Source organism: Rhinopithecus bieti, unplaced genomic scaffold (genome assembly GCF_001698545.2).
Source record: "Rhinopithecus bieti isolate Rb0 unplaced genomic scaffold, ASM169854v2 scaffold_31548, whole genome shotgun sequence".
Lineage (NCBI taxonomy): Eukaryota > Metazoa > Chordata > Mammalia > Primates > Cercopithecidae > Rhinopithecus > Rhinopithecus bieti.
The window spans coordinates 4925857-4940930 of NW_016814470.1; positions in this window are offsets into that span (position 1 = coordinate 4925857).

The window sequence follows — 15074 nt, forward strand, 5'->3', positions numbered from 1 at the left end:
AGGCACCGCACTCTTAACCGGGAGAGCGGGGCTGGCGCAAGGGGCGTGGCTATATTGGGCTGAGTCGGAGATGGGCGTGGTTGGGGCGGGGTTGGGAGGGTTGGGGCGGGGCCTCTGTAGGCGAAGAGAGTTAAATCCGGGGCCCGACCGGAAAGCGTCGCCCTCCTGCTCTGTCTGCTGGGCTTCGTTGCTTCCCACGTTCTGGGAGTCTTAGCGGCTTGCTACCCGTTTTCCAAGCAAAAACCGCAGTGCCTGTGCAAGCGCCTGGGCCGAATGGACCCCAGAGGGAGTGCCTGAGGAGGCTTTCTGCTCCAGGCTCCTGGTGCCATGGCAACCTAGACCCAAGAATCTAGGCTCAAGGCCTGGAAACGACCCCAACTGTGGCCGTCGCCTTCCGGGCTTCAGTTCCCTGTCTAAAATTTGGGGGTTAGGGGCCTTTCCACTGCTAGTGTCTCAGAGACCTTAGAGAGGAACCAAACCTCTCACCTCCCACCCCTGCTCTTGCCTTCCAGCAAAACTTCCGGTGATTTTCACATTACAGCAGCCCCTGAGAACTTGTCAGAAATGAAAAACTCTCAGCCCTACCTCAGACCCACTGGGTCAGAAACTCTGGAAATAAGGTCCTGCCGCCTGGTTTAGCCAGCCATCCCCAGGATTCCCATGCATGCTCAAGCTGGAGAACCACTGCTCTAACCTGTCATTTCCCTAATTCTGGCCTAAAGCAAAACTGTTATCTTTCTTGTGCTCAGATACCATCAATGGCTCCCTGGTGCCATGGAATCAAGCCCAAGTCGTCCTGACATCCAAGGCCTTTCACAACTCCCCTTCTCCACCCCCAGAAGAATTGGCCCCAGTGACTCCTCTAGACAACTGCATCGTTGTGTTCCCCAAAGCACACCCTGCATGTGTTTCTAGATGCTTGTTAATGCTGTTCCCTTGGCCTGGAATGCCTTCTAATCCCTTTTGACCAAAGCTTCAAGTTTCTCTCTTCCAGGAAGTATTCCCAGAATGTTTCTACCCTTGAGGGTGCCTCCCTGCTAGGAGTCCTGAGTCTTTGCATTCCTGCCCAGGGATAAGCATTGATAGATTGGTGTTTGATTTCATTATGGGCTGAATTATACCCTCCCAAAATTCATACGCTGAAGCCCAATCCCCAGTACCTCAGAGTGTGACTGTATTTGGAGATAGAGCTTTTAAGGGGTTAAAATGAGTTAAAGTGAGGCCATTAGCCAATCTGGCTGGTGTCCCTCATAAGAAGGGGAAATTTGAATTCACAGAAAACACCAGGGCTGTGCACCCACAGAGGGGTGACCCTGTGAAGAGGCTGCAAGAGGGTGGCCATCTGTGAGCCAAGGAGAAAGGCCTTGAAGGAAACCACCCCTGCTGGTGCCTTGATCTTGGACTTCCAGCCTCTAGCACTTTGAGAAAATTACCTCTGGTTAAGCCCCCAGTCTCTGGTTTTGTTATGGCAGCGCTGGCAAACGAATACAGATTTTTTTTTTTTTTTTTTTTTGAGACGGAGTCTTGCTCTGTTGCCCAGGCTGGAGTACAGTGGCGCAATCCTGGCTCACTGCAATGTCTGCCTCCTGAATTCAAGCAATTCTCCCACCTCAGCCTCCCAAATAGCTGGTTATGGCACCCACCATCATGCCCGGCTAAATTTTTTTGTATTTTTATAGAGACGGGGTCTCACCATGTTGGCTAGGCTGGTCTTGAACTCCTGATCTCAGGTGATTCACCTGCCTTGGCCTCCCAAAGTGCTGGGATTACAGGCGTGAGCCACCGCGCTTGGCCAGATACAGATTTCCTAGAAGTTCATCATGTTTTTCCTGAGGTCTCTGCCTCCCCTTTCTCAGTCTCATTCCTCCTGGGGCCGCAGAGGCAGGCTCTGCCATCACTCCCTTGTGTGACCCTGGGGCTCTGCATGACATGCCTTTAGCGGATGGGATCCCGGGCTCTCCCAGGGTAGTTATGGAGGGACACAGCAAAGGCGAACAGACAGCACCTACTCGGTCTGTGTCCCAGCCTCACACACGGTTTCTGTTTGAGGAACAGTGTGCTTAGCATTAAAAAGGCTCAGACACCAACGTGCTCACGGAAGTAATTTCCAGTTGGTGGACTGTGCTTTCCTCGTTCCCTGCCTCTTCCTGCCTTCCTCAACTCAAGTCACATTTGTGATACAGCAATATCGGCAGAAGTGTCTGACCCGGGAAATTAGAAGCCATGGTGCACAGAGTCCTGAAAATCCGGGCTCCAGTCTTGGCCTCTGAACCGCTGTGTGGCCCTGGTTTAGTCACACCCCTCTCTGGGCTCCAGGCTCCCTTGTGAAAGGAAGGATCTAGATGAGCAGATGCCAAGCAATTCTGGGGAAAGACGGGAGGCTCCGGCTGATCACAGCAGGCGGTGCGGTGGGAGGTGGGCACATTAGGCTGAAGAACAGAGGAGGAGCAGCTGCACAGTGGACACCCTGGAAAACCAAGCCAGGAGGCGGGAGTGGCTGGGGCTGGCGCCTGGAAGCCATGAGGGGGGCGGAGCAGAGGAGGGGGGCGGGGCAGAGGAAGGTCGGGATAGAGGAGGGGCGGGGCAGAAGAGGGGCAGACACACCTGAGTCAGGAAGAGGACTCAAGGGAGGGGCAGCCACAACCTGCCCAGGCCCTGCCTTCCTAACTTCAGCCCTTGCCACATTCCCCTTGTGTCGTCCTGACCTTCTTCCCATTCCTGGAACGTGCCAAGCCCTTTCCCACCTCAGGGCCTTTGCCCTTGCTATTCCCTCTGCTAAAAATGTAGACCTAGAAGGAGCAAACACGTCCAGCACTTACTAATGTGCCAGGCACTGTCTTAGCGCTTCACACATATTCACTCATTTCATCCTCTCCACAACCCTGCAGGTAGAAACAATCACCATCCCTACTGTGCAAATGAGCAAACGGAGGCACAGAGAGAAGTAATTTGCACAAGACCTCACGGCAGTGGCAGAGCTAGGATTTGAAACTCTGGGATTCCACTTTTCCCTCATTCGAGTGGCAGTGTAAAATGAGATCACACATGTAAAATGCTTAGAACAGTACCTGAGACTTAATGAATGCCTAAAAAGTGTAAGTTGTGGCTGGTATTTTCTGTATTAAGATGACCATGTCATGTAAAATGTATGCAATGCTCTCCCGCCTGCCTCCCACCACCCCTTACCCTCTGCAGTTTGTGGTCCTCTGACATTTTGCACGTCTTTGTTGGTCACTGTTATCAGGATTGTTCTTCAGATTGTGAACTCCATAAAGGCAGGATTGTCTTGTTCATAACTGTATCCCTTAAGGTCCAGCACAGCGCCTGGCACATAGTAGGGACTTGGTGAAAGTTTGTTGAGTGACTGGCTAAAGAAATAGGAATGTGGGCATGAGATGGGGAGGCAGGCTTCATAGCCAGACGTGGTGGGGAGGGAGTGGGGCTGGAAGCTGGGAGGAAGATCAAATGGTTTCAGCCTAGAGAGGTTTTGACAGAACCAAATATGGCCTCCATTGCTAGGGCAAGAGAAATGCCAGGCAATCAGCCGGCCACTGGCTACCAGGAGCCGCTCAGAGCCCTCTCTGCCCCTCCTCTCCACAACCAGGGAGCCACCAAGGCCCACTGAGACTCCTTCCTAAGTAGCCTTGAGTCTGTCCCATTCCCCATCCCCAATCCCCAGACCCAGGGCCCATCCTCTAATCCCAGAACACAGCCTTGGCCTTCTCACAGACATGCTTGCCTCCAGCCTGCACATTGTCTCCAACCCACCGCCCACTCCATATTCAGAGGGGACTTTCAGAGGGTTCCACTACTGCCATGATAAAGTCCACACTCCTCAGCGGGCCTACTAGCCCCATGATGAGCCGGCTCCAGCCCTTCTTCTCATTCTTCTCCCGCAAGCCTCTGCATCTCCCCTACACACCCCAACTTCCAGCAATACCATGCGCCAGCAGACCAGGCAATTTCTCACCTGCCCTCAGCTTAGTCCAAGATGCATTTTCTGCCAGGAGTGCTCCTATACCACCCCACAACCTGTCCAGTAGAGATGTGCTCACCTCCCAAGGCTCAGCTTAAGCCTCACTGGATCTATAGCCTTTCCGGAATCCCCAACTTCAAGAAGAATAATCCTTGTCTCCCATGGTATGCTGCCCGTCCCGCCTCTGCACTTATTTCCCCACGCAAGTATGACTCCTGGCTAGATGGTTCACCACCTAAAGACAGCAACTATGATGTGGTCATCTTAATACAGATCATACCAGTCACAACGTACACTTTTTAGGCATTCACTAAGTCTCGTCAGCCTGACACCTGGTGAAATCCCTCTCTACCAAAAACACACAAAAACATTAGCCAGGCATGGTGGCGCACGCCTATAGTCCCAGCTACTCGGGAGGCTGAGGCAGGGGAATCGCTTGAACCCAGGAGGCAGAGGTTGCAGTGAGCCGAGATCACTCCATTGCACTCCAGCCTGAGCAACAGACCAAGACTCCGTCTCAAAAAAAAAGAAGTCTCAGGCCCTGTTCTAAACATTTTACATGTATGAACTCATTTCGTCTTTCTAAAAACTTTGTGAGGTGCGTACCATTATCCCCATTTTGCAGCCAAGGACACTGAGGCACAGAGAGGTTACGTAACTTGCCCGTGGTCACACACCTGGTAGAGGGCAAATCCAAAATTTAGATTCAGGCCCTTGAGACTCAAAAGCCAGTGTTCTTTCCTCCATGCAGCCACTGGCAGGTCTGCTCCCAAATGGGCCCATGGGTGGAATTGAGGCCTGGGACAAGCTCTGGCCTTCTCATGGGCTGGCCAGCAACTCTTTCTGATCACACACAGTCCTGCAGGGCCTCACAGCCAGCATGCCCAGATGGCGCATCAGTGGACCTGAAGCCCGACAACTGGATGAAAGCCTGTGGAACCAAAGCCCATGAAATCCCCGAATCTGCTGGGGCTTCCAGCACAGGGAGAGAGCTGGCAGGGCAGTAGCTTCTGGAATATGTTAGTTTGTTATTGCTGCCCTACCAAATTGCCCCAAACTTAGTGGCTTAAAATAACACAAGTATCATCTTATAGTTCTATAGGTCAGAAGTCTGGCTGGGCTCTGTGGCTTAAGCCTGTAATCCCAACACTTTGGGAGGCCGAGGCAGGCAGATCATCTGAGGTCAGGAGTTCGAGACCAGCCTGGTCAACATGGTGAAACCCCATCTCTACTAAAAATACAAAAACTAGCCAGGCATGGTAGTATGGGTCTATAATCCCAACTACTTGGGAGACTGAGGCAGGAGAATTGCTTGTACCTGGGAGGCGGAAGTTGCAGTGAGCCGAGATCATACCACTGTACTCCAGACTGGGCAACAGAGTGAGACTGTCTCAGAAAAAAACAGAAGAAGAAGAAGAAGAAGAAGAAGAAGAAGAAGAAGAAGAAGAAGTCGGACATGAGTCTCTAACAAGGTGTCAGTAGGCTTGTATATCTTCTGGGCACTGTAGGGGAGAATCCATTTCCTTGTCTTTTCCAGCTGCTGGAGACTGACTGCTTTCCTTGGCTTGTGGGCCCTTCCTCCATCTTCAAAGTCTGTGATAGGGAACCAAGCCCTCTCATATGGCATCACCCAGACTCTGCTTCCCTCATCCTATCCCTTTCTCTACTCTTCTTCTGCCTCCCTCTTCCATTTTTCAGGATCTGTGTGATTACATTGGATCCACACAGATAATTCAGAATACTCTTCCCAGCCTAAGGTCCACTGATTAGCAACCTTAATTCCATCCACAACCCTAATTATCTATTTCCATGTAACTGAACGGTTCCATAGGTTCCAGGGATTAGGATGTGGACCAGTTGCAGGGGCATTATTCTGACCACCCCACAGGTGTTTCTTAGATTGTTACTCAAATCTCCCCATCCCAAAATATCTGTGAAATCATTGGAACAGTCTCAAACTTGCACAGTGGGACAGCCTGCATCTCAGTTGCCTCAAAGTCTCCAGCGTTGGGGCAGGTAGGAGGAATGTGCCTCCGTCAGAGAAGTTCCTCTCAGCCCTCCAGGAGGACAGCACATGGGGGCCTGCCAAGGACTTGCAGCTGACCATTTGGCAAGAAGAAAGCGATCCCTCAGAGTATTTTCACCCATTACCAACATCCCACTCATCCTGAGCACAAGGGCATAGAGAGGTTCTTACCCCCATTTTAAAATGCAGGGAAGTGAGTTTTGGAGGGGTGGGGTTGCTTGCCCAATGTCTCACATGTAGCCTACATACACATGCTCTGAATTATGCACTCATTCTCCTGCCACCCTGCTTCTCACAGTGAGGTATTTGTATCACTCAGCTGGCCAGGGTCCTGGATGTCAGCTAAATGACCCATCTTCCTCACTGTAACTTTTCCTCAAGCATAGGTTACCTAGAATAGTCCTTCTTCATTAAAATAGCACAAATATTATAAAGTAAAATGCTAAAGCCATTTGAATTTTTAAGAAAAAACCTAAGACCTAAAACAGACTGTGGGGGTTGCATGGATCATGCCTGCCAAATCTCAGAAGGACATGTTTCTGCTTCCTAATCTTGAGGGGCATTTCAGAGAAGGCACCACATGCCAGAGAGGCAACACAACACTGCATGCACGTGTGTGTGTGTGTGTGTGTGCACTCACATGTTACCATCTTCCCCAAAGACCCAGAAAAGTCTGTGGTTCAGCCACAGCCAAATGAATTCTTCCATTCCAATATGGATGTTTTAAAATTTCTTTTTCTCATCTGACTTCCCCAGCTAGAACCTCTGATACAATGTTGATAGAAGCGGTGAAAGTAGGCAGCCTTGTTCTGTTCCTGACCTTAGGAGGAAAACATTCAGTCTCTCACCACTAAGATATTAGCTTTGGATTTTTCATAAATGCCTTGGTCAGGTTGAGAAGTTCCCTTCTATTCCTAATTTATTGGGAGTTTTTATCAGGAATGAAAGTCGTATTTGTCAAATTATTTTCTGCACTTAACATGATTATATGATTTTTCATTTTTAGTATGTTACTACAGGCTAAATTACAATTTGATTACATTGTAAATTACATTGATTGATTTTGTTTATTATACCAACCTTGCATTCCTGGGAGTAAACCCCACTTGCTATAAAGCATTATCCTCTTTATGTACTACTGGATTCAATTTGCTAAAATGTTGTTATGAATTTTTGCATCTATATTCATGAGAGATATTGGTCTGTTGTTTTCTTTCCTTGTGATATATGTGTCTGGTTTTGGTATGAGAGTAATGCTGGCCTAATAGAATGGGTTAGGAATTATTCCCTCCCTTTCAATTTTCTAGAAGATTTTGCATACAATTGATATGCTTTCTTCCTTAAATGTCTGGTAGAATTCTCTTTTTTTGTTTTTTGTTTTTTTTTTTTTGAGATGGAGTTTCACTCTTTTTGCCCAGGCTAGAGTGCAATGGTGCGATGTCGGCTCACTGTAACCTCCGCCTCCTGGGTTCAAGTGATTCTCCTGCCTCAGCCTCCCGAGTAGCTGGGATTACAGGCATGTGCCACCATGCCCGCCTAATTTTGTATTTTCAGTAGAGTCAGGGGTTCTCCATGTTGGTCAGGCTGGTCAGGTTTGAGACTCCCGACCTCAGGTGATCCGCCCACCTTGGCCTCTCAAAGTGTTGGATTACAGGCTTGAGCCACAGCGCCTAGCCAATGTCTGATAGAATTCTTCAGTGAAGCTGTCTGAGCCTAGAATCTTCTTTGTGGAAAAGTTTTTCGCTACAAATTCAATGTCTTTAATAGACATTGGGCTATTCAGATTGTCTATTTCTTCTTGAGTGCGTTTTGGAAGTTTGGGTCTTTCAAGGAATTTTTCCATTTCATCTAACTTGTCAAATGTATTGGCATATTTTGTACACAACAATCCCTTATTATGCTTTTAATGCAGGTAGAATTTGTAGTGACATCTCTCATTCCCAGTATTATTTCTCCGTTTTTTTATTGTATTGAGTTTTGCTCTGATCTTTATTATTTTTCTTCTTGTACTTATTTTGTGTTTCATTTGCTCTTCTCTTCTAGTTCCTCAGGGTAGACACTGAGGTAACAAAGCGAAAGCCTTTATCTTTTTGATGTAGGCATTTTGGTGCTATCATTTTTTCTCTAAATACTACTCTAGCGAGATCCTACACATTTGGTTATATTTTATTTTCTTTTACATTCATTTCAAAATACTTTCTAATTTGCCTTTGATTTCTTCTTTAACCCATAGTTTACTTAGAAGTATGTTACTTAGTTTCCACATATTTGGGGATTTTCCAGAGATCTTTGTTGTTGATTTCTAATTACTTCCATTGTGATCAGAGAATATACTTGGCACGACTTGAATTACTTTAAATTCAGTGAGACTCGTTTAATGTCCTGAAGTGTGGTCTTTCTTGATAAATGTTCTGTATGCACTTGAAAAGAATGTACACTCTGCAGTTAATGGATGTAATGTTCTAGAAATGTCAATTAGGTTAAGTTGGTTGGTGGTGCTGTTGAAATCTTCTATATCATTACTGATTTTCTGTCTGCTTGTTCTATGAATTATTGAGAGAGGAACGTTGAATCTAGAGTTGTGGATTTGTATATTTCTTCGTGCAGTACTATTACTTTTTGCTTCGTGTATTTTGAAGGGTGGTCAGTAAGTGCATAAACATTTAGGATTGTTAAATCACCTCGATAAGTTGACTTCCTTATCGTTATGAAATGACCTTGCTTATTCTTGGTAATATGTTTTGTCTGATATCTACCTTTTCTAATATTAACACAGCTACTTCAGCTTTCTTTTGATTAGTATTAGGATAGTGTATATTTGTCTATATTTTTACTTGTAACCTATTTTTTCTTGATATTTAAATTAAATTTCTTGCAGGTACCAAAAAGCTCTGATTTTTAATCAGGGTGTTCACATTTAATAACAATTAATGTGATTATTGATATGGTTGGGTTTAAATCTATTATTTTGCTATCTGTTTTCTATTTGTCCCATCTGTTATTCATTCCATTTTCCTCTTTTCTGCCTTTTTGTTATTAACCGAATAGTTTTTTATGATTCTATTTTATTTTCTTTGCTAGTTTATTAGTTATAATTCCTTTTTGCATTGTTTTAGTTTGTTGTTTCTTTATTATGCCTGTTTAATTTATCGCAGTCTACCTTCAACTGATACTATACCACTTCACGTAGTATACAAGAATCTTATAATAGTATTGTTACATTTGTCTCCTCCCAGCCTTTATGCTATTGCCATCAAGCATTTCACATTTAAAATTGTTATAAACTCAATAACACATTGTTATTATTTTCCTTTTAATAGTAAATTATATTAAGCAATAATAAAAATAGTCTTAATGTTTACCCAGGTAGTTACCACTACCAGTATATATACATAAAAAATACATACATACATATATACGTATATATGTATTTTATATATATTTATAAATGTGTGTGTATGTGTGTATATATGTGTGTGTATATATATGTATGTATTTTTTATGTATATATACTGTGTATATATCTACACACACATACACACACACATACAGCCTGGGCAAAAGAGCAAGACTATCTCTAATACATATATAATATGTATATGTAACATACATATTATGTAATATATGTATTATGTAATATATGTATAATAGAGATAGATCTAATACATATACACCATATTATATATGTATTAGAGATAGAGTCTTGCTCTTTTGCCCAGGTTGGAGCAGTGGCTTAATCACAGCTCACTGCAGCCTCAAACTTCTGAGCTCGAGCAATCTTCCCTCTTCAGTCTCCTGAGTAACTGTGAGTACAGATGCACAATGCCATGCCCATCTAATTCTTTTAAAAAAAAAATGTGTAGAGGTGGAGCCTCACTATGTTTTCCAAGATGGTCTCAAATGCCTCGTTACCAGTTTTTATTTGTTTTTCAGAGACAGGGTATTGCTCTATTGCCCAAGCTAGAGTACAGTGGTGTGATCCTAGCTTACTACAGCCTTGAACTCCTGGGTTCAAGGAGTCCTCCTGCCTCAGCCTTCTGAGTAGCTAGGAGTATAGATGCGTCACCGTGGCTGGCTAATTTTTTAAAATTAATTATTATTTTTTTTTTATTTGAGAAATGGGTCTTGTTTTTTGTTGCTTAGACTGGTCTTGAATTCCTGGGCTCAAGCAATTCTCCTGCCTTGGCCTCCCAAAGTGTAGGGATTACAGGCATGAGCCACTGCACCTGCACCAGTAGTTTTTATCCTTTGAATAGACCTACATTTTCACCAGGCATTATATTTCTTTTGCTTGAAAACTTCCTTTAACAATTTTGTAGGCCAGGTATTCTGGTGATGAATTCCATCCATTTTGTATGTCAGAAAAGTCTTTATTTCCCCTTTATTTTTAAAAGATGTTTTCACTGGATAGAGAATTCTAGTCTTGTTCCTTTTTTTTGAGATGGAGTCTTGCTTTGTTGCCCAGGCTGGAGTGCAGTGGCATGTTCTTGGCTCACTGAAACCTCCACGTCCCAGGTTCAAGCAATCCTCCTGCCTTAGACCCCCTAGTAGTTGGGATTACAGGCACCTGCCACCATGCCCAGGTAATTTTTGTATTTTTAGTAGAGACGGGGTTTCACCATGTTGGCCAGCCTGGTCTCAAACTCCTGACCTCAGGTGATCCATCCGCCTCAGCCTCCCAAAGTGCTGGGATTACAGGCATGAGCCACTGTACCCAGCCTAGTCTTTTCTTTTGATACTTTAAATAAGTTGTTCCACTATCTTTTATTTTGCATTGGTTATGATGAGAAATCTGCTATCATCTTTAGCTTTGTTTCTCTGTATGGAATGTGTGTCCCACTTCCTGGCTGCTTCTAAATTTTTTGGTTAATCCTTGGTTTCAAGCAATTTGTTATGACGTGTGGTATAGTTTTCAATTTCTTTCCTTTTTCTTTTCTTTTTTTGAGATGGGGTCTCACTCTGTCATCCAGGATGGAGTGCAGTGGCAAGTACAGTGGCGCAATTTTGGCTCACCACAATCTCCGCCTCCGAGGCTCGAGTGATCCTCCCACCTCAGCCTCCCAAATAGCTGGGACCACAGGCATGCATCACCACACCCAGCTAATTTTTGGTGTGTGTGTGTGTGTGTGTGTGTGTGTGTTTTGTTTTGTTTTGGTAGAGATGGGGTTTTACCATGTTGCCCAGGGTGGAGTTTTCTATTTCTTTTGCTGGAATTTGTTGAACTTCTTGGATCTGTGGGTTTCTAGTTCTCATCAAATTTGAACATTTTTCAGTCATTATTTCTTTAAATATTTTGTTGGTTCCACCCTTTTTCTCCTTTTCTGCAAGGATTCCAATTACACATACATTTGGCCTGATAAAGTTGTCCCACAGTTCACTGATGCTTTATTTTCTTAATTCTTTTATCTTGCTGTGTTTCTTTTTGGATAGTTTATTTTACTGTTTTCAAGTTCACTATTCTCTTCTGCATGTTGAATCTGTCATTTATTCAGTATATTTTTAATCTCAGATATTGTAGCTTTCATCTCTAGAAGTTTCCTTTTAATTTGTTAATGTTTTCTGTATCTCCACTTTAACAAGTTCAGTCTTTCCTTTAGCTTCCTGAATTTATGGGATCCAGTTATAAAAGCTGTTTTAATGCCTTTTCTTTATTGTGTATTAATGACCCTCTTTTCGTTGTGTGCCTTATTTTCCTTCTCCTTTGAATGCTTGATAATTTTGATTAGATTCCAGGCATTATGGATATTACCTTGTTAAGTGAAATTCTTTTGTTTTCTCATTTTTTTTTTTGAGATGGAGTCTTGCTTGTCATCCAGGCTGGAGTATAGTGGCACGATCTCAGCTCACTACAACCTCTGCCTCCTGTATTCAAGCCAGTCTCTTGCCTCAGCCTCCCAAGTAGCCGGGATTACAGGTGCATGCCACCATGCCCAGCTAATTTTTGTAGTTTTAGCAGAGACGGGGTTTCACCATGCTGGCCAGACTGCTCTCAAACTCTTGACGTCACGATCTGCCTGCCTCAACCTCCCGAAGTGCTGGGATTACAGACATGAGCCACCACCACACAGGGCCTAAAATTGTTTCTAAGATTAATTCTGAGATGCGGTTAAGTCACTTGGAAAGAGTTTGATCCTTTAAGGTCTTGATTTTAAGCTTTATTTGGCAGGACAAGAGTAGCATTTAGTCTAGGGTTGTGTCCCTACTATTGAGATGAGACCTTTTGTGGGACTCTAACTGATGCCCTATGAGTTATGCTATTTTACATTCTGGCTGTTGGGAACAGGCACTATTCTGAGTCCTATGAGAGCTCTAAGCACTGCTCCCTCTAATCCTTCAGGGTTCTTTCCTGGCCTCAAGGAGTTTTCTCACACGCGTTTGCTGGTCATTACTCAGCTGAATACTAGAAGAGACTCTGACTTTCTCTTCCTATATAGTTCTCTCCATCTCTTCTCTCCAGTACCCTTCCCTGTGAATCCCAGCTACCTTGACTTCCTTGGACTTTCAGCTCCATCTCCTCAACTCAAGGCAACTGCTGGGCTCTGCCTGGGTGTACTATACCTTTGCTGTGGTCTGCAAATGCTCTCCCGGCAGTAAGCTGGGGTAATGATAGCTCATCTGATCTTTTTTTTCCATCATCCAGGTATCACTATCCTCCATTGCCTGATACAGTGTTTTTAGAGTCCTTTTTTCTTTTATTTTGTCAGGTTTTTTTGTTTTGTTTTTTGTTTTTGAGACGGAGTCTTGATCTGTCACCCAGGCTGGATTGCAGTGGTGCAATCTCAGCTCACTGCAACCTCTGCCTCCCAGGTTCAAGCAATTCTCCTGCCTCAGCCTCCTGAGTAGCTGGAATTACAGGCGCACGCCACCATGCCTGGCTAATTTTGTATTTTAGTAGAGATGGGGTTTCACCATGTTGGTCAGGCTAGTCTCAAACTCCTGACCTCGTGATCTGCCTGCCTCAGCCTCCCAAAGTTCTGGGATTACAGGTGTGAGTCACCGCACCCAGCCCTTGTCTGTTTCTTCAATTGTTTCAGGTGACAGGGTAAATCCAGTTCCTGTTACCCAAAACTGTCAATAATCAGAAATCTAAATGTATAACAAAAACAGTACTATTTACAATAGCATTTAAAATGTTAAAAACAGATAAATCTGACAAGAGATGTGCAAGGCCTATACAGTGAAATGTAAAAAAAAAAAAACCCTGTGAATAGAAAATTAAAGCATATGTAAAGAAATCACAAATAAATAAATGGAGAGATATACTGTCTTCATGTACCAGAAGACTCAATATTACTAAAATGTCAATTCTTTTCAAATTGACACATAGATTCAATGCAATCCCAATCAAAATCTCAGCAGGCATTTTTTTTCTTGAAATTGACCAGCTAATTATATATTCCATATGGAAATGCAAAATCTAAAATAGCCCAAACAAGTTTGACTTATTATAAAGCTATAATAATCAAAACAGTGTGGCATTGCCCTCAAGATAGACAAGTAGACCAATGAAGCGGAATAGAGAGTCCAGAAATTGATCTATACATAAATGGCCAATTGATTTTTGACAAAGTTTTCAAGATAATTCAATGGAGAAAAGGATAGTCTTTTCAATAAATAGTGCTGACCAGGCATGGTGGTTCACACCTGTAATTCCAGGACTTTGGGAGGCCAAGGCAAGAGGATCACTTGAGCCCAGGTTTGAGACCAGCCTAGGCAACATAGTCAGACTCCCTCTTAATGAAGAAGAAGGAGAAGGAGGAGAAAATTATCCAGGTATGGTAGTGTGCACCTGTAGTCCCAGCTATTCGGAAGACAGAGGTGGGAGGATCACTTGAGCCCAGGAGTTGGAAGCTGCAGTGAGCTATGATAGCACCACTGCACTCTAGCCTGGGCAGCAGAGCAAAACCCTGTTCCGCAAAAAAAAGGAGGTGGTGGAGTGGTGCTGAATAATTGGATATCCATATGCAAAAAAAAACCCAAAAAAACCCTGATGTACTCTTGCACCATATATAAAATTTAACTCAAAATAGATAATACACCTAAATGTAAAACCTAATACCATAAAATTTAGAAGAAAAAATCATTGTAACTTCAGATTAGGCAAAGATTTCTCAGATACACCACAAAAGCACAGTCAATACAAGAAAACAAATGATAAGTTGGATTTTATCAATGTAGAACTTCTGCTCTTTGAACACATAGTTAAGAAAATAAAAAGACAAGCCACAGACTGGGAGAAAATGCTGGCAAATCAGATATTTGATAACTTATACCCAGAACATATAAAGAACTCGTAAAACACAATAATAAAAAAGTAAGTAAGGCTGGGCACAGTGACTCATACCTGTAATCTCAGCACTTTGGGAGGTTGAGATGGGAGGACTGCTTGAGCCCAGGAGTTGGAGTTCAGCCTGGGCAACATAGGGAGACCCCATCTCTACAAAAAATAAAAATAAGATAAAATTAAAATAAAATAAAAAAATTTTTTTTGAGACAGAGTCTCGCTCTGTCACCCAGACTGGAGTGCAGTGGCACAATATCGGCTCACTGTAACCTCCGCCTCCATTCAAGCAATTCTCCTGCCTTAGCCTCCCAAGTAGCTGGGATTACAGGCACCTGCTACCACACCCGGCTAATTTTTGTATTTTTAGTAGCAACAGGGTTTCACCAAGTTGGCCAGGTTGGCCTTGAACTCCTGACCTCAGGTGATCCACCCGCCTTGGCCTCCTAAAGTGCTGGGATTACAGGCGTGAGCCACCATGCCCGGCCCTGGTTATTTTCAAAGGCAAAAAATTTGAACAGACACTTCACCAAAGAAGATATGCATGTACAAGGAAAGCAAATACAAAGATGCTCAATATCATTAATCATTAGATAAATGTAAATTAAAACCACAATGAGATATCACTACATACCTATTAAAATATGTAAACCAAAAGGACTGATCATAACAAGTGCTGGCGAGGCTACGGAGCAACTGGGATTCTATTACACTGCTGGTTGGAATGAAAATAGTACAACCACATTGTCAAACAGCTTAGCAGTTTCTTTGGAAAGTTAAAGCATATCTAC